The sequence below is a fragment of the Elephas maximus genome, chromosome 4, assembly GCF_024166365.1.
Source record: "Elephas maximus indicus isolate mEleMax1 chromosome 4, mEleMax1 primary haplotype, whole genome shotgun sequence".
In the NCBI taxonomy this organism is placed as follows: domain Eukaryota; kingdom Metazoa; phylum Chordata; class Mammalia; order Proboscidea; family Elephantidae; genus Elephas; species Elephas maximus.
Genome location: NC_064822.1, coordinates 169,492,137 through 169,511,496, shown reverse-complemented (window position 1 = coordinate 169,511,496; position 19,360 = coordinate 169,492,137).

Genomic DNA, 19,360 nt, shown 5'->3' with positions numbered 1-19,360 from the left:
GCATGTTGCATGGCTGATCTCAATCTCAGGGTGTAGGGAAGTATACTTAACTTTTAGTGAGAGGAACTAGAAAGTCATATGAGTTCTCCAGTGGACACAAGAAGGAGTAAAAAATTGGGTACAATTAATGCAGTTAACCAACAACTGATCAATAAAAGGGAGGAAAATAAGTACCATTGCAGGAGGGTTGAGATTTGCAAAATTGTAGAAGATAAAGGCAGACCACCTCTGAGAAAGGGCTCAGGTGACGTCTCCTGATGAGAGTTTACATAAAGAAAGATGAAAGTGCGGGAAGCAGTATCAGCAGCCACACAGCCAGACCTCAGAGAACATGATGACTATTTCTTTGACACCACCAGCATCTGGGCCCTTTTTCATAAAAGAAGCCTAATTTCTGACAAACAAGATTTCCTGTAATTCTCTAACAGGTGGCAGGTCCAGAATGGGGCACTTAGACTCTCTCAGTGATTTTAAATCTTGTGTGGAATAAAGTTGAAGTTGGACTTGACTCATTGCATTGGCAGAGCTCTGAGGAAGGCCTTGCTCCCCAGATCCTAGGTGATAGCTTCTGCCCTTTACCAGACCTGTTTCTTCAGATACACTTTGATCCTAAAAGCATTTTGTTAAGAATTGAATTGTGTTCCCCAAAAAACATACATTGAAGTCCTTTTTCCATGGAGCAGAGAACATGGTCCTGCTGGCACCCTAAATTTGGACTTCTAGGCTTCAAGACTGTGAGATAATAAAATTACATTCTTCAAAGCTACGTACTTTGTGATGCTTTGTTTGACAGCCCCAGGAAACTCAGACACCTTCCATATTTTTCCAATACACTTCATTTTTCCTCAAGTTACCAGAGCTAATTTTTGTTGCTTGCAGTCTAAATAAGACTGTCTACATTACTGTTTGGAGTACATCAGAAATCCGAGCTCTCTGGGTCAAATCTCTGGTGACCCCGCAGCCACATTAAAAACAGTCCCCTCAGACAGTCACTCCGCTCACAGCTCCACCCCACTCAGGATGTATTCTCTTTCTGTGTTTCTACTCTGCTTTTTTCTAGACAGGGCTTCCCTCTGCCTGACAGTTTCTGCTTCTTAGTGGGTTCTGCTTACTGCCTTCCCTCAGTAAGACTCAACTCATTCCATCCCCGTCTATCTTCCTTTGTGGGTATCCCAATCCCACAAGAAGGAAGATTTTCCTGGGTGCTGTGATCACTATAAGGCATAGAGCTAGCTCACTTGTTGGTCAGAAATCTTAAGCACATTACTTCTTAGACTGCCTGGAGATAGCTTCCTTTGGGGCAGACAATGGTTCCTGGTCTAAATAAAACCAAAAACCAAAACCGTTGCTGTCAAGTCAATGTCATTTCACGGTGGCCACATGTGTTACAGAGCCAAACTGCTCCATCAGGGTTTCCTGGCTGTAACCTTTACAGAAGCACATTGCAGACCTTTTGCCTACACACCACTGGGTGTGTTCGAACAACCAGTCTTTACGTTAATAACCTAAAAAAAACCAAACCCATTGCCAGTGAGTCGATTCTGATTCATAGTGACCCTATAAAAAAGACCCTATAGGACAGAGTAAATTGCTCCATAGGGTTTCCAAGGAGCAGCTGGTAGATTTGAACTGCCAACGTTTTGGTCAGCAGACGTAGCACGCTATAGCTCTTAACTACTGCACCACCAGGGCCTCAGTTCAAGCTGCACACAATCCATTTGCACCACCCAGGTACCTTCTGGTCAAAATAATCCAAAAAAAAAAAAAAATCCGTTGCCATGGAGACAATTCCAACTCATAGTGACCCTATAGGATTGGGTTTCCAAGGAGCAGCTGGTGGATTTGAACTGCTGACCTTTTGGTTAGGAGCCAAACACTTAACCACTGCGCTACCAGGGATTCCTTGTCAAAACAGCTGTGGTCAAATGCATGTGGGCGGGAAGTATCGAGATTTATACATAAAGTGACTTCCCTCAAGAGGGGGCTGTAGGTATGGCTGACATCCTGGATACTGTGTATGTACCAGCCTTTGTCTGGGTGAGAAAGAGTGAGGGTAGTATATGCAGAAGGAATGGGAGTGGAAGCTAAAAGGCTAAGTTTACAAATGAGGGGTCCCCGGGGGGGCATAGTGCAGAGAGACAGGCAAATGTTTTCAGGGCTTATTAGAGAGCCCTGGTGAATACTTTGAAAGACATTTTGTCTTGCCCTGAGTTGCTCAAGCTGAAACAAGTCTTGGGAAGTCAGCCACGTGATAACTTGGAACAAGCACAGACAGATGTGACCGTACGGGGCACAGAGTTTGCAAACAAGGATGAGCTAATGAGGGACTTGTCAGAGGCCCTGAGATCTCATAGAGCCTAAAGCAGGCTGAGGCCCCTTCCGCTACCCCAGGAGTGAGTGTCAGGGAACTCTGCAGCAGGAGCTTTTGTCCTCCTATGTGGGAAATCTCCAGTCAAGAGACTAGGTCTATCATTAGGGATGTACAGAGGTATGTCTTATAACCAACGATTGAACCTGGGTGATGTTCAGTTAGGAAAAGCCCAGAGAAATTGCCTGGCTTCAGCAAGTACATGATTACATCAAACCCAAAGCAGAAATACAATTTTAATAGTTGGCATTAGCTAGAACTTTGCACTTTAGAACTTTACACTTTAGAAAGTGCTTTTGAATACCTCATGATAAATCATCTTCAAGGGCATACGAACTACCTTAGTTAATCATTGCAATAAACCTTAAAAGTAGAGAATATTGCTGTGCCCTCTTCACAGGTAAATAAATTGAAACTTAGAAAGAAGATATAATATGTCAGAGTTATATAATTAGAACCAGGACTAAAACTTAAGTCTATGTAACCCCAAAACCCAGCCCTAGCCACTACACTCTGTGTCATTTCTCTAAACACACATAAAAACCCATGAGGATGACATTTCTTAGACCCATATTAAGAAGAAAGGGTTTCTGCAAAATTAAGAAATTAAGAGACTTACTCCAGGTCACACCACATAGTAGAAAATAGACCAGAACTAGAACCCAGATCTTCTGACACCAAAGGAGAGGCACTAGGGCATAGTAGAAAATCATGTCTTTGCTATCTGACAGATTTGCATTCAAATCCCGGCTGCTCAATGTATTTCCTATGTGACTTAGATAAATTTCTAAACCTCTCTGAGCTGTAACCCAGACCCAGTGCCGTCGAGTCGACTCCGACTCATAGCGACCCTATAGGACAGAGTAGAACTGCCCCATAGAGGTTCCCTGAGCTGTAAAGATGGATGATTATACCTACACTAAAGGGAAGTCAGTATGGATTACACCTCAACATAAAGAAAAAAAAATCTTCACAACTGGACCAATAAGCCACATCGTAATAAATGCAGAAAAGATTAAAGTTGTCAAGGATTTCATTTTACAGTGATCCACAATCAAAACCCATGAAAGTAGCAGTCAAGAAATCAAAAGACCCATTGCATTGGGCAAATCTGCTGCAAAGGACCTGTTCAAAGTATTGAGAAGCAAAGATGTCACCTTGAAGACTAAGGGAAACCTGATCCAAGCCATGGTATTTTCAATCACATCATATGCATGTGAAAGCTGGACAATGAATAAGACGCTTTTGAACTGTGGCGTTGGCAAAGAATATTGAATATACCACAGACTGCCAGAAGAACGAACAAATCTGTCTTGAAAGAAGTACAAGTAGAATGTTCCTTAGAAGCAAGGATGTTGAGACTACATCTCACATACTTTGGACATGTTGTCAGGAGGGATCAGTCCCTGGAGAAGGACATCATGCTTGGTAAAGTACAGGGTCATCGGAAAAGAGGAAGACCCTCAATGAGATGGATTGACACAGTAGCTGCAACAATGGGCTCAAGCATAACAACTACTGTAGAACGATGCGGGACTGGGCAGTGTTTTGTTCTGTGGTACATAGGGCCCCTATGGGTCAGAACTGACTCGACGGCACCTAACGACAACAAACAAAGGGAAGTCCTAAGGATTCAATAAGACAGTTTATATACCTTCCTTTTTCTTCTCCAAAGCCTCTGCTTTTTTATATCAAACTAGATAAAATGGCACAATCCCAGCTCAAACCCACAGATATGTGTGAAGAGAGAAGGGACAACTTACCAATGATGTTTCAATGATGTTATTATTTGGAACACTGAATGAATTTTCCAGTGCAAACAATTCTATACCATGTGAAGCAACGTGTCAGCTTTTGCTGCTGAAAAATAAAACCACTACAAAGCTTAGCAGCTTAAAACAATAGTTGTTTATTTAGTGCATAATTATGGTGGTCAGCAATTTGGGCTAGGCTCAGCTGAGCAGTTCTCCTGGTCTTGGCTAGGTTTATTTATGTGTCTTCCATCAGTTGCTGGGTCTGCCAGGGGACAGTTGATCTCTGACGGCTACAGCTGGGATGGCTGGTCTTTGTACCACTAGGCCTCTTATTAGCCAGCATGCTTGTTTGACATTGTTTTGATAGCAGCAAGGCAGGATTCCAAGACAAAGCAAAAGTACCCAAAGCCTAGGTTTGGAATTGTCATGTCACTTTTGCCACATTCAGTTGCCCAAATAAGTCATAAGGCCAATCCTGATTCAGGGGGTGGGGAAATAAACTCCTCCTTTTGATGGCAAGAATTGCAAATTCACATTGCAAAGGGGCCTGTACACAGGAAGAGGAATAATGGTGCCCATATTTACCAACAATACACCTCAATGGGTATAGAAAACCACTGCCTGTACTCAAATTACCCCCTACAAATTACAGGGTAAGGGACTTTTCTTACTCCCCCATCACAACACTGCTAGGTGTCCAGAGCCCTACCCTCCTTATCTTGGACTTACGACTGTCCTGGGACATTTAGGGAGAGAGAGGAGAATTGCCTCATGGGTTAAGTCAGATGGAGATGGAACAAAGACTTGGGGCGTGGCCAGGCCTCAGTCCTACACAAGGCAAGGTGCTGGCAGCTACAGAAAGTCCTCGTAGAATGCTGGCCAGAAAACAGCTGTCACAATCCCAGGGCACCGCGGGTGGTGGATCATGCTCACTCAAGTGGGGACTTGGCAGCCTACAGGTACTCAATTTCTAGACACTCCAAAAATGGCCCTGCATGGAAGCCTTTTCTAAGACATGGAAGCCTTTTCTAAGACATCCCTTATTCCTGAATGCATGGTCCTTCAGGTCTATTCCTCTCCCTCAGGCCCCATTGACCGCTTTGGTATTTGTCCCAAACATTTCATTTCACCCAGAGTTCACTCCATTCTTGAGTAAGGCATGTAAAGGAAATAAGTACATTGGACCCTGTCCCTTCCAAAAGTAACTGGCACTAATCAACTTCAACAAAAGCTGCCATGTGGAAGGGTAGGCCCTTGTTCACAGACTTTCTGGGTTTCCCAAAAAAGCCAGAAATCTAGGTGAAATCTTAGGATTTTTAAGCGTTGTTGTTGTTTTTAGGTGCCATTAAGTTAATTTTTGACTCATAGTGACCCCATTAAAATTCTAATCACTGTGTAAGTTAATCGGAGCACATCTTCAGGTTATATTTGGCTTGAGGAGTGCCAGATTGTGAAGCTTGGGAGAGGAAGTATTATCCCTCTATTTCTGTTTTTAACTTTCCTAATCCCTTCCCCCAGAAAACCCTGGTGGCGTAGTGGTTAAGAGCTACAGCTGCTAAACAAAAGGTCAGCAGTTCAAATCCACCAGGCACTCCTTGAAAGCCCTATGGGGCAGTTCCGCTCTGTCCTATATGGTCGCTATGAGTCAGAGTTAACTCAACAGGAGCAGGTTTGGGTTTTTTTTTTTTTTGCTTAATTCCTTCCCTGAGGCCATGAGTACAGAACTGACTATCTTCTTGACATAGAACCTGGTTGGGGATGGAGAATGAGGAGATGTTTGAAAACTGGACCAAGAAGACAAAACCATATGATATTATAAATGGTACAGACCAGTGGTAAAGCCAGCCTTGCGAGGTCCTGGTCCTGCCACACTGTCCCACAGTCCTGGGATCCGGTAAATGAATTAACCCCTTGCTAATCAAAGTGGAGTCCAGGGACCAGCAGCATTGGCATCACTTGGGAGCTGTTAGAAATGCAGAATCTCAGGCCCCACTTCAGAGCTACTGAATCAGAACCTATATTTTTACATAATCCTCAATAGTTCTTATGCATATTAAAGTTTGAGAAATACTGAATTTACCCCAGGTAAGTCTCCTGTTCCTTGTTAATAAAATGATCATAACAATATTTGCTTCATAGAGTATTATAAAGAATAAATGAGATAATGAATACAAAACACTTAGAATGGTGCCAAGAATATACCAAGCACTCAGTCATCTGAAATAAACGAGGGTTAGATTTCTAGGCCTACATAAAAAGAACTATTTGGTCTTCAGGATAACTAGGAAAAGTATTAAATAATATGCAAGAACCTAACCTCCCTCTATTACCAATGTTTCTGTGAAGAAATGACTTGTAGATTCTGACTGAGAGCACAAGGAGACATCTCTTTCTCTCCACTTTCCCTGTAGCGCCGATGATTCAGTGGTAGAATTCTCACCTTCAGTGCCAAGGACCCAGTCTCAAGTCCCAGCCAGTGCATCTCAGGCACAGCCACCACCTGTCTGTCAGTGGAGGCTCACATGCTATGATGTTGAACAGGTTTCAGTGGAGTTTCCAGACTAAGACGGACTATGAAGAAAGGCCTGGCTCTCTACTTCTAAAAACCAGTCAGTGAAAACCCTGTGGATCACAATGGTCTGAGCCACAGTCAATCATGGGGATGGTGCAGGACCAGACAGTGTTTTATTCCACTGTACATGGAGTCACCATGAGTCAGGCAGACTCCACGGTAGCTAACAACAACAACTCCCTGTAGCAGCTTCAGCCACAGAAAGGACTGACCAGAGGGGGCTTCCCGGGTAGGACTGAGGTGGTATTTTAACAATTAAAATGAAATAACATCTGCCAAGTGCCCAGCACCTGCTCAATAAACTGCATCTTTAATATCCCGCCATTAATTCATCATATATCCTTGTCTCAGTCATCTAGTGCTGTTATAACAGAAATACCACAAGCAGTTGGCTTTAACAAAAAGAAATTTATTTTCTCACAGTATAGTAGGCAAGAAGTCCAAATTCAGGGTGTTAACTTCAGAGGAAGACTTTCTCCCTCCGTCAGCTCTGGAGGAAGCGCCTTGTCATCAATCTTCCCCTGGACTAGGAGCTTCTCTGCTCAGGAACCCCGGGTCCAAAGGATGCTCTCTGCTCCTCGCACTGTTTTCTTGGTGGTGCTTACTTCCCTTTCTTTTAATCTCTTGTAAGATAAAAGGTGGTGAAGGCCACACCCCAAGGAAACTCCCTTTATGCCCCCCCAATCTTCTTTAACCACAAGCAGAAATTATGATTTATAACACATAGGAAAGTCACAAAATGCAGGACAGCCACACACTACTGGGAATCATGGCCTAAACAAGTTGACACATATTTTTGGGGGACACAATTCAACCTGTGACAGTCCTCACAGAAGCTTTCTATAAATGAGCCAAGGTGAATCAAATTTAGCCTTATTCTGGGTTTTCCGAGTCAAAAATTCCAGGCTCTAAGTATCTTTTCTTAAGCTCAGTGGGAGCTGGGGAAGTAGTTAGTTAGAGGGAAGTTGCCTGTCTATTGCTAGATTTTATAACATTTCATTTTTCTGCTTACTTAAATAAAACATGCTTTTTATATAGAAAATATTTTTAAAACATAATTAAAATCTTGAAATCTCTTTACCCAGAGATGTTATCATGCTGTTTCTTTCATGCCCTTTTCTAAGTGGTGATAGATAGATAGACAGGTAGGTCGATGGATAGATAGATAGATAGGTAGGTAGGTAGGTAGATGATAGACAGATGGATGGATAGATGGACGGATAGATGGACAGATAGATAGACGGCTAGACAGACAGATAGGTAGACGGATAGATAGACAGACAGACAGATAGATGGATAGGTAGATGGACAGACAGATGGATAGACAGACAGAGAGATGGATAGATAGATGGTGGATGGATGGTTAGATAGATATGACAGATATTTACAGTTGGTACTGGATATTCAGTTTTGTATCTTGCCTTTTTTTCTAAATTTTGTTTTTTTATTGTTGTTGTTGAGAATATATACAACAAAACATATACCAATTCAACAGTTTTTACATGTACAATTTAGTGACCTTGATTACATTCTTCGAGTTGTGCAACAATTCTCATTCTCCTTTTCTGAGTTGTTCCTCCCCCATTAACATAAACTCACTGCCCCCTAAGGTTCCCATCTAATCTTTTGAGTTGCTGTTATCAATTTGACATTATATAGATAGCTCTTAAAAGAGCATAATGTTCAAGGTAGACCTTTTTTACTAGTTAAGCTAAGCTGTTGTTCAGTTTTAAGACTTCAGTGAATATTTTTGGTTTAAGGTTTAAAGATTATCTCAGGGCAATAGTTTCAGGGGTCCATCCACCTTCCATGGCTCCAGAAAGTCTGAAGCCCATGAGAATTTGGAAGTCTGTTCTGCATTTTTTCCTTTTTTGATCAGAATTCTTCTACAGAATCTTTGATCAAAATGTTCAAAAGTGATAACCAGGCACCATTCAGTTCTTCTGGTCTCATGGCAAAGGAGGCAGTTGCTCATGGAGGCAATTAGCCACACATTCCATATTCTCCTCCTATTCCTGACTGTTCTTCCTCTGTTGTTCCAGGTAAACAGAGACAAATTGTTGTGCCTTGGAATGTCGCTTGCAAGGTTTTAAGACCCCAGGCACTAAGCAACAAACTATGAGACAGAATAGAAGCAGTTAACATGTTATTAGGCCATTTAACTGGGATATCCCATGAAACCATACCCCTAAACCTCCAGTCCAAGCAATTAAATTCCGTGAGGTGTTTGGTTGGACATAAGCAGCCTCAGCAGCTACTCTTTTTTTTTTTTTGCCAGTTCAACTTTTTACATATGCAGCCCTACCCTTAATCAATGCAATTTTTCCATGTTTTTTTACCTAACGTTTTATTATGAGCATTTTCATGTCAATAAATTGTTCTTTGAGACAGCTTCTTGATGAAGACCCTAATACAGTAAAACCTGTGAAAGCTAGAAACTATAAGGCAGAAACCTGTAAGAGAAGGAAAACACATAAAATTTTCACTAAAATGAGTGATAGAAAAGTGGTAAGACTGCACTCTGTCAAAAGCAGAAAACTTGCAAGACCCAGAAAAACAAGGCAGTCCCAGCGAGTTCTGGCTCTCACAGATTTCACTCTAGTTCACATTATGGTTGTACCATCATTCATTTTACTATTCCCCTGTTGTTGGTCATTCAGGCTATTCCCAGGTTTTTGCTACTACAAATAGTACTTCAGTTGAGATCTTTACAGATAAATATTGGCTATGTTTCTGATGGTTTCTTTAAGTAGTTTTCCTGGACATTAATCCCAATGAATGAGATTTCTGGTTTAAAGGATATGAGGCTGTCAGCTTTCTTGATACATGCTGTAAAATTGCTTTCCCAAAGGGCTACATCAGTTTGGACTCCCACCACCCACTGTGAAATATATATTTCCAATGGCCTGGATTCTTTTAATCTTTAGATTTTAAATAGGCAAAAAAGTATCTCATTTCAATTTTCATTTCTTTACTTTTTGGTGAGGTTAAATATTTTTCTTAACTTTGTGAATCATTATCATATTTTGTAAATTATATCCTCCCCAGCCTCATCTCCCACTGCTTTCCTCCTCATTCCTATGCTCCAGTCCCTTTCTTCTGATCCTGAAACTGACCAAGTTCATTCCTACCTCAGGGCCTTTGCATCTTTTTTCCCACTGCCAGGATCATGCTTCCCCTCATCCTCACCTAGCTGGCTCCTTCTCATCATTCAGATCTCAGAACAATGCCAGTTTCTCAGAGAGACCTCCTGATCACCTTAGCTAAAATACCCAACAATTGATCCATTCACTCTCCATCATATTAATCTACCTTAAAACTACCCATCAGCTCTTCAGGAGAAAGACCTAGCAATCCACTTCTGTAAGGATTGCAAACCTAGAAAACACTAAGGGGCAGTTCTACTCTTCTTTGTTGAAGAAGTTCTTCACTGCATTTATCATGGTCTGAAATTACTTAATTTGTTCACTAGAATGCAAGCTTCATGAGGGCAAGGACTTTATCAGTCTTGTTCACTGATTAAATCCTTAAATCAAATCCTAACCTGTTGAGCATTCTATAAACAGTTCAGTACAGAATTGTTGAATAAAATTAATGACTCAGTCATGTCTGAAATGTGATTCCTCATAGGATTTAATGGGAGGTGAGTCTGAAGAGGTAGATTGATGCCAAACCAGGAAAGACCTTGAATGCCAGCTCATGGGTGTCTGGATTTCTTACCCATCTTTCCGCTTGAGCTGATATCTCAAGCATTATGCAGTCACCATAACAGGGGCCTTCCTTACCCCCTGTGCACATTAAGTGAATACTGACAATATGAGAAAAAGACATTCAGAAATGAAAAATGGGCCAGTGAAAACAGATGAATGAATGAGTTTGCAAATCTCTCTTTTCAAACAGTATTAGCAAAGGCTACTCTAGCCAGAGGAAGAAACATGTGCCTTGTGACAATTGTTCTTGCCTTTGACAAGAGAACTTAGAAAATATACCATCAGGAAGCACTGACTTTGATATCTGAGGTCTTGGTTCAAATCCCAGCTCCACAGCTATGAACCACTTGACTTTGTGCCACATGACCATGACTTCTTTGATCTTATTTCCCCATTTCTAAAACTAGAATAATAACTTCTACCTCCTCAGGCTGTTAAGAGAATCAAAATCAAATGACTTAGGTGTTGCAGCACATTTTTTTTAGTGAGATAAATTTCTTTGTATTGATCTAGAAAGATCTCTAGAATACATTGTTCAGTGAAAAAAGAAAGCTGTAGAATGACATGTAAAATATAACATCATACATACTTATAGAAAACACACACATGAATTAGATGTTTCCATAGAAAAGACTTGGCAATCTGCTCCTATGATGATTTACAGCCTAGTAAACACTACGGGGGCAGTTCTATTCTGTCACATGAGGTCACTATGAGTTGAAATCACCTCAGTAGCATACAACAACAATAGCTTTATATACATAAAAAGGAAAAATGGCCCACAAAGTTCAGCGTGAACCTGGCAACAGTGACTCTTGCCAAAGCGATAATTATTATCTGCAATGCCTGAATATTTACAGTAGAAATGAATTTATTTATTACTTAATTGGGTTATTAAAAATAAAAACTTCTTTTTTCTTAAAAGGAACACCACTACCATGTATCTACTTACCTTATTAAAGGCTCTACAGACAGGCAGGGTCAAGATGGCAGAGTAGTCCCTCTTACAACAAAGACCCCGAAAAACAAGTGACTTGATTATATGTAACAATCTAGAGGCCCCAAAGGTCAAAGAAAACGTGAGGAATTGGAATGAATGGCAGGGGGAGGGAGAGACAGTTCAGAAGCAGTAAGGATTTGCCAGACCTGACCTGGCCAGCACCCTGCAGCCTGTATTGGCCAGTGTGCATGGGCTGAGGCAAGCAGTAGCACTCAGGATGCGTTTTCCATGCTGTGAGAGACAGAGTGGTGGAGAGTCAGCTCAAGCCTCCGAAACCAGGGAAAAGTGGCACTGAATCAGCAAAGTTAAGTGCAGAATAAAAAAAAAAAAACTTCCCTTCTCTGGGAAGTACCTCTCTCCCATTTACTCACCCCCTTCCCACTCAACCCTGGTCCCAGTGCAGCTTCAGCAACTGCCGAGCCCCCTGGGCCAGAAGTGGGACCTGTCACATGTTCCAAGCCATTCTCCCAGCTTTGGAGAGGGAACAAATTAAGAAACAGGAAAAATAATTTGCCAGCTCCCCTAAGCCAGGAACTCATGGCAGGCACAGCTCCTTTGCCTAGGCACAGGCATAAGGGGTCTATGGACTCTGAATGCCTTTCACCCTTGTGTGGGTCCATGTCGAAAGCACAGGCCCTCGTTAGTACAGTACAATAGGGTATATACCTGAAGACTATTTTCAAATGCAACAGCTAAGGGGGAGTGGCAGATTTGTGACATTTGATACTACCCTGCAAATTAAGCAGGGTTCTCAACTGAGAATGGGTGGGTGGCTCCACCCACTCCACCTAGCCACCCATGACAGGGGCCTGAGAATAAGAGATGCCTCCCAGTTATTACAGCTATAGCACTGGGTGCCCAAAGTCTGGCTAAAAAACTCACCCACCTGCATGCTCTAGGGAACAAGGACACACCTTCTACTCAGGCACTCAGGGACAGCCGTCAGCCCCCTACCTTGCTCAACACATAACCCCTTACTGCAGCTAGATACCTGTGCCTACTCCAATCGCCCCTACATAGCCCTGCCAGAGGAGGACTGTAGGTGAAAGTCTGCACCACACACTCAGTGACTGACAACCAGGACTTCTGAGCTGAAACCACACAAGAAAAGTAAATGAACTCCTGGGCTGGGCTCACATACCTAGTAACAGCTCTAACCACCTCGTGATAGGACATGAGAACTTCAAAGATGCCAGTAATCAAAGTAACTCATACAACTAGCTATTTGGGCACATCAAAACAAAACAAGAAACTAGGACACAGTAAGCAAATATACAATAAATAAATACAATAAATTATTGATGACTTGGAAACAACAGTCAATATCAAATCACATAAAGAGACAGACCATGATGGCCTCAGCAAGCAACCAAAATAAAGGACCAAGAAACCTCCCAGAGGAAGATAAGGTCTTGGAGTTACTGGGGGTAGAATTCAAAAGATTAATATACAGAGCTCCTCAAGATTTCAGGGAGGAGATCAGGCAAAAAGCAGAACAAGGCAAGGAACACACAGACAAAGCAACAGAGGAAGTTAAGAAGGTTATACAAGAGCATAATGACAAATTTAACAGGCTACAAGAGTTTGTAGAGAGACAGCAAACAGAAATCCAAAAGATTAACAATAAAATTTCAGAATTAGACAACTAAATAGAAAGTCAGAGGAGCAGAATTGAGGCCATGGAAGTCAGAATTAGGGAGACTGAAGATAAAGCACTTGATACCAATTTATTTGAGGAAAAATCAGATAAAAGAATTTTAAGATTTGTAGGAACACTAGGATTTACATGGGACTCTATCAAGAGGAATAACCTATGTGTGACTAGCATACCAGAACAGGGGGGATAACAGAAAATACAGAGATAACTGTTGAACGTTTGTTGGCAGAAAACTTCCCTGATGTTGTGAAAGATGAGAAGATATCTATCCAAGAAGCTATCAAACCCCACACAGGGTAGATCCCAAAAGAAAGTCACCAAGACATATTATAATGAAACTTGCCAAAAACAAAGATAAAGAGAGAATTTTAAGAGTGGCTATGGGTAAATGAAAAGTCATCCACAAAGGAGAGTCAATAAGACTAAGCTCTGACTACTCAGCAGAAACCATGCAGGCAAGAAGGCAACGGGATGACAAATATAAAGCCTTGACAGAAAAAAATTTCAAGCCAAGAATTATATATTCACTAATACTGTCTCTCAAATATCATGGTGAATTTAGGGCATTTCCAGATAAACAGAAGTTAAGGGAATTTGTAAAAACAAAACCAAAATTACAAGAAATACTAAAGGAGTCCTCCGGTTAGAAAGTAAATAACATCAGATAACAATGGAAGACTAGAACACAGGAAAGAACAATCAAATATCAACCTGGATAGGGAAGTCAAAAAAAATAAAATCAAAGCTCAAATGCTGAAAATAGGGAAACAGAGATGTCAGTATGTAAAAGATGGCGTTAAAATAATGTAGTCACAGAACTTTCATATGGAGCAGAAATAAAGGCAACATAAAAAAATAAAAGAGTGGTTTAAACTTAGAAAAATAGAGGTAAATATTAAGGTAACCACAAAGGAAATTAACAATCCTACACATCGAAATAAAAAAGGAGAAAAACATAGTCAGCAAATACAAAATCAACAACAACGAAAAAAATGAAAAGAAAATACATAAAGAAAAATGACTCAGCACAGAAAACTAAGTGGAACAAAGAAACTGTCAACAACACACACACACACACAAATACATCAAAATGACAACACTAAACTCATACCTATCAATAATCATGCTGAATGTAAATGTACTAAATACACCAATAAAGAGACAGGGGCAGAATGGATTAAAAAACAGGATCCACCTAAATGCTGCCTACAAGAGAACATCTTAGGCTCAAAGACACAAATAAACTAAAATGCAAAGGATGGAAAAAATATATATCAAGCAAACAACAATCAAAAAAGAGCAGGAGTGGCAACATTAACCTCTGACAAAATAGACTTTAAAGCAAAATCCACCACAAAGGATAAGGAAGGACACTATACAATGATTAAAGACTCAATACACCAGGAGGACATCACCAAAATAAATATTTACACACCCAATGAGAGGGATCCAAAATGCATAAAACAAACTCTAACAGCACTGAAAAGAGAAATAGGCAGCTCCACAATAATAGTAAGAGACGTTAACACAACACTTTAGGTGAAGGACAGAATGTTCAGAAGCTCAATAAAGATATGGAAGATCCAAATGCTGCAGTCAACCAACTTGATCTCATAGATGTATACAGAACATTCCACCCAAAAACAGCCAAGTACACTTTCTTTTCCAACACACGTCAAACATTCTCCAGAATAGGCCACATGTTAGGCCACAAAGCATGCCTTAACAGAATCCAAAACATCTAAATATTACAAAGCATCTTTTCTTCTGACCACAAAGCCATAAAAGTAGAAATCAATAGAAAAAGCAAGAAAAAAAAAAAATCAGTTACATGGAAACTGAACAACACCTTGCTCAAAAACTACTGGGTTAAAAAAGAAATTAAGGACTGAATAAAGAATTTCACAGAATCAAATGGAAATGAAAACACATCCTACCAGGACCTTTGGGACACAGCAAAGGCAGTGCTCAGAGGTTAATTTATAAGAATAAGTGCACACATCTAAAAAGAAGAATGGCCCAAAATCAAAACATTAACCCTAGAACTCAAACAAATAGAAAAACAGCAGCAAAGAAGCCCGCAGACACCAGAAGAAAGGAAATAATAAAAATTAAAGTAGAAATAGATGAAATGGAGAATAGAAAAATAGTTGAAAGAGCTAACAAGACCAAAAGCTGGTTCTTTGAAAAAATTAATAAAATCGATAAACCATTGGCCAAACTGACAAAAGATAAACAGGAGAGGAAGCAAATAACTTGAATAAGAAATGAGATGGGCAATATTACAACAGGCCCAACTGAAATTAAAAGAATCATATTAGATTACTACGAAAAATTGTACTCTAATAAATTTGGAAACCTAGAAGAAATAGATGAATTTCTAGAAACACACTACCTGCCTAAACTAACGGAAACAGATATAGAACAACTAAATAAACCTATAACAAAAGAAGGGATTGAAGAGGTAACTAAAAAAACTCCCAACAAAAATTCCTTGGCTCTGATGACTTCACTGCAGAATTCTACCAAACTTTCAATGAAGACTCAACACCACTACTACTAAAGGTATTTCAAAGCATAGAAAACAAGGCCCTAGCCAGTGCAATTAGGTTATAAAAAGAAATAAAGGGCATCCAAATTGGTAAGGACGAAGTGAAATATCTCTATTTGCAGATGATATGATCTTATACACAGAAAACCCCAAAGAATCCACAAGAAAACTACTGGAACTAACAGAAGAGTTCAGCAAGGTATCAGAATATAAGATAAATATGCAAAAACCAGTTGGATTTCTCTGTACCAACAAAGAGAACTTGGAGGAGGAAATCACCAAATCAATATCATTACAATAGCCCCCAAGAAGATACAATACTTAGGAATAAATCTAAACAGAGATATAAAAGACCTATACAAAGAAAATTACAAGACACTTGCAAGAAACCAAAAAAGATCTATGTAAGTAATTGTAAAAATGTCTAAAGATCTACGTAAGTAATTGTGAAAATGTCAATTCTACCCAAAGCAATCTACAGATACAATGTAATCTGGATCCAAATTCCAACAACATTTTTTAACCTGCTGGAGAAAAAAATCATGAACTTCATATGGAAAGAGAAGAGACCTCAGATAAGCAAAGCACTACTGAAGAAGAAGAACAAAGTGAGAAGCCTCACATTACCTGATTTTAGAAACTATTATACCACCACGGTAGTCAAAAGAGCCTGGTACTGTTACAACAACAGATACATAGACCAATGGAACAGAATTGAAAATCTAGATGTAAATTCATCCACATATTGAAAATCTAGATGTAAATTCATCCACATATGAGCAGCTGATATTTGACAAAGGCCCAAAGTCTATCAAATGGGGAAAACACAGTCTTTTTAACAAATGATGACGGCATAACTGGATATCCATCTGCAAAAAGAATGAAACAAGATAACTCAAAATGGATCAAGGACCTAAATACAAAATCTAAAATAACAAAGACGATGGAAGAAAAAATAGGGACAACACTATCAATCCTAATACATGGCATAAACAGAACACAAACCATAACTAACAATGCACAAATACCAGAGGAGAAATTAGATAACTGGGAGTTCCTAAAACTCAAACACTTACACTCATCAAAAGAGTAAAAAGACAACCTACAGACTGGGAAAAAATTTTTTGCTGTAACATATCCAGTCAGAGTCTAATCTCTAAAATCTACAAGATACTGCAAAACCTCAACAACAAAAAGACAAAAAATTCAATTAAAAAATAGGCAAAGGATATGAACAAGCACTTCACCAAAAAAGACATCCAGGCAGCTAACAGCTACATAAGGAATGCTCACAATCATTAGCCATTAGAGAAATGCAAATCAAAACTACAATGAGATTCCATCTCACCCCAACAAGGCTAGCATTAATTCAAAAGTTACAAAATAATAAATTTTGGAGATGTTGTGGAGAGACTGGAACACTTACACACTGCTGTTGGGAAAGTAAAATAGTACAACCGTGGAAATTGATTTGGCACTTCCTTAAAAAGTTAGAAATTGAACTACCATACAACCCAGCAATTCACTCCTTGGAATATATCCTAGAGAAATAAGAGCCCTCACACGAAGAGATTTATGCATACCCATGTCAATAGCAGCACTGTTCACAATAGCAAAAACATGGAAACAACCTAGGTGCCCATCAGTAGATGAATGGATAAACAAATTATGGTATATTCACACAATGGAATACTAGGCAACGATGAAGAACCACGATGAATCTGTGAAACATCTCACAACATGGATGAATCTAGGAGGCAGTATGCTGAATGAAATTACTAAGTCACAAAAGAGCAAATATTATATGAGACCACTATTATAAGAATTCAAGAAGAAGTTTAAACACAGAAGCTCTCAGCATTGAAAAGTGAGACAGACAGCTCCACAATAATAGTAGGAGACTTCAACACACCACTTTCGGTGAAGGACAGGACATCCAGAAAGAAACTCAATAAAGACACGGGATATCTAAATGCCACAGTCAATTAAATAGACCTCATACACATATACAGAACACTCTACCCAACAGCAGCCAAGTATATTTTCTTTTCCAGTGCGCAAGGAACATTCCCTAGAATAGACCACATACTGGGTCATAAAGCAAGCCTTAGCAGAATCCAAAACATTGAAATATTACAAAGCATTTTCTCTGACCATAAGGCCATAAAAGTAGGAATCAATAACAGAAAACCAGTGAAAAGAAATCAAACCCTTAGAAACTGAACAATACCCTGCTCAAAACCTACTGGGTTATAAAAGACATCAAGGATGGAATAAAGCAATTCATAGAATCCAATGAGAATGAAAACACTTCCTATCAGAACCTTTATGACACAGCGAAAGCAGTGCTCAGAGGTCAATTTATATCAATAAATGCACACATACAAAAAGAAGAAAGGGCCAAAATCAAAGAATTATCCCTACAACTTGAACAAATAGAAAGAGAACAACAAAAGAAACCCCCAGGCACCAGAAGAAAACAAATAATAAAAATTAGAGCAGAATTAAATGAAATAGAGAACAGAAAAACAATTGAAAGAGTTAACAAGACTAAAATCTGGTTCTTTGAAAAAATTAACAAAATTGATAAACCATTAGCCAAACTGACAAAAGAAAAAACAGGGAGAGGAAGCAAATGACCTGAATAAGAAATGAGTTGGGCAATATTACAACAGACCCAACTGAAATTAAAAGAATCATATCAGATTACTAAGAAAAATCATACTCTAACAAATTTGAAAACCTAGAAGAAATGGATGAATTTCTAGAAATACACTACCTACCTAAACTAACACAAACAGAGGTTGCAAAAGAAGAGATTGAAAAGGTAATTAAGAAACTCCCAAGAAAAAAAAGCCCTGGACCAGAGGGCTTCACTGCAGAGTTCTACAAAACTTTCAGAGAAGAGTTAACATCACTACTACTAAAGGTATTTCAGAGCATAGAAAAGAATGGAATACTCCCAAACTCATTCTACAAAGCCACCATATCCCTGATACCAAAACTAGGTAAAGACATGACAAAAAAAGAAAATTACAGACCTATATCCCTCATGAACTTAGATGCAAAAATCCTCAACAAAATTCTAGCCAATAGAATTCAACAACATATCAAAAAAAAAATTCACCATGACCAAGTGGGATTCATACCAAGTATGCAGGGATGGTGCAACATTAGAAAAGCAATTAACGTAATCCATCATATAACAAAAATAAACAAAACAAAAGACAAGAACCACATGATCTTATCAATTGATACAGAAAAGGCATTTGACAAAGTTCAACACCCATTCATGATAAAAACTCTCAGCAAAATAGGAAAAGAAGGAAAATTCCTCCACATAATAAAGGGCATTTATACAAAGCCAACAGCCAACATCATCCTAAATGGAGAGAGTCTGAAAGCATTCTCCTTGAGATCAGGAACCAGACAAGGATGCCCTTTATTACCACTCTTATTCAACATTGTGCTGGAGTTCCTAGCCAGAGCAATTAGGCTAGATAAAGAAATAAAGGGCATACAGATTGGTGAGGAAGAAGTAAAAGTATTTCTATTTGAAGATGACATGATCTTATACACAGAAAACCCTTAGGAATCCTCAAGAAAACTACTGAAACTAATAGAAGAGTTCAGCAGAGTATCAGGATACAAGATGAACATACAAAAATCAGTTGATTCCTCTGCACCAACAAAAGAACATTAAAGAGGAAATCACCAAACCAATACCATTTACAATAGCCCCCAAGAA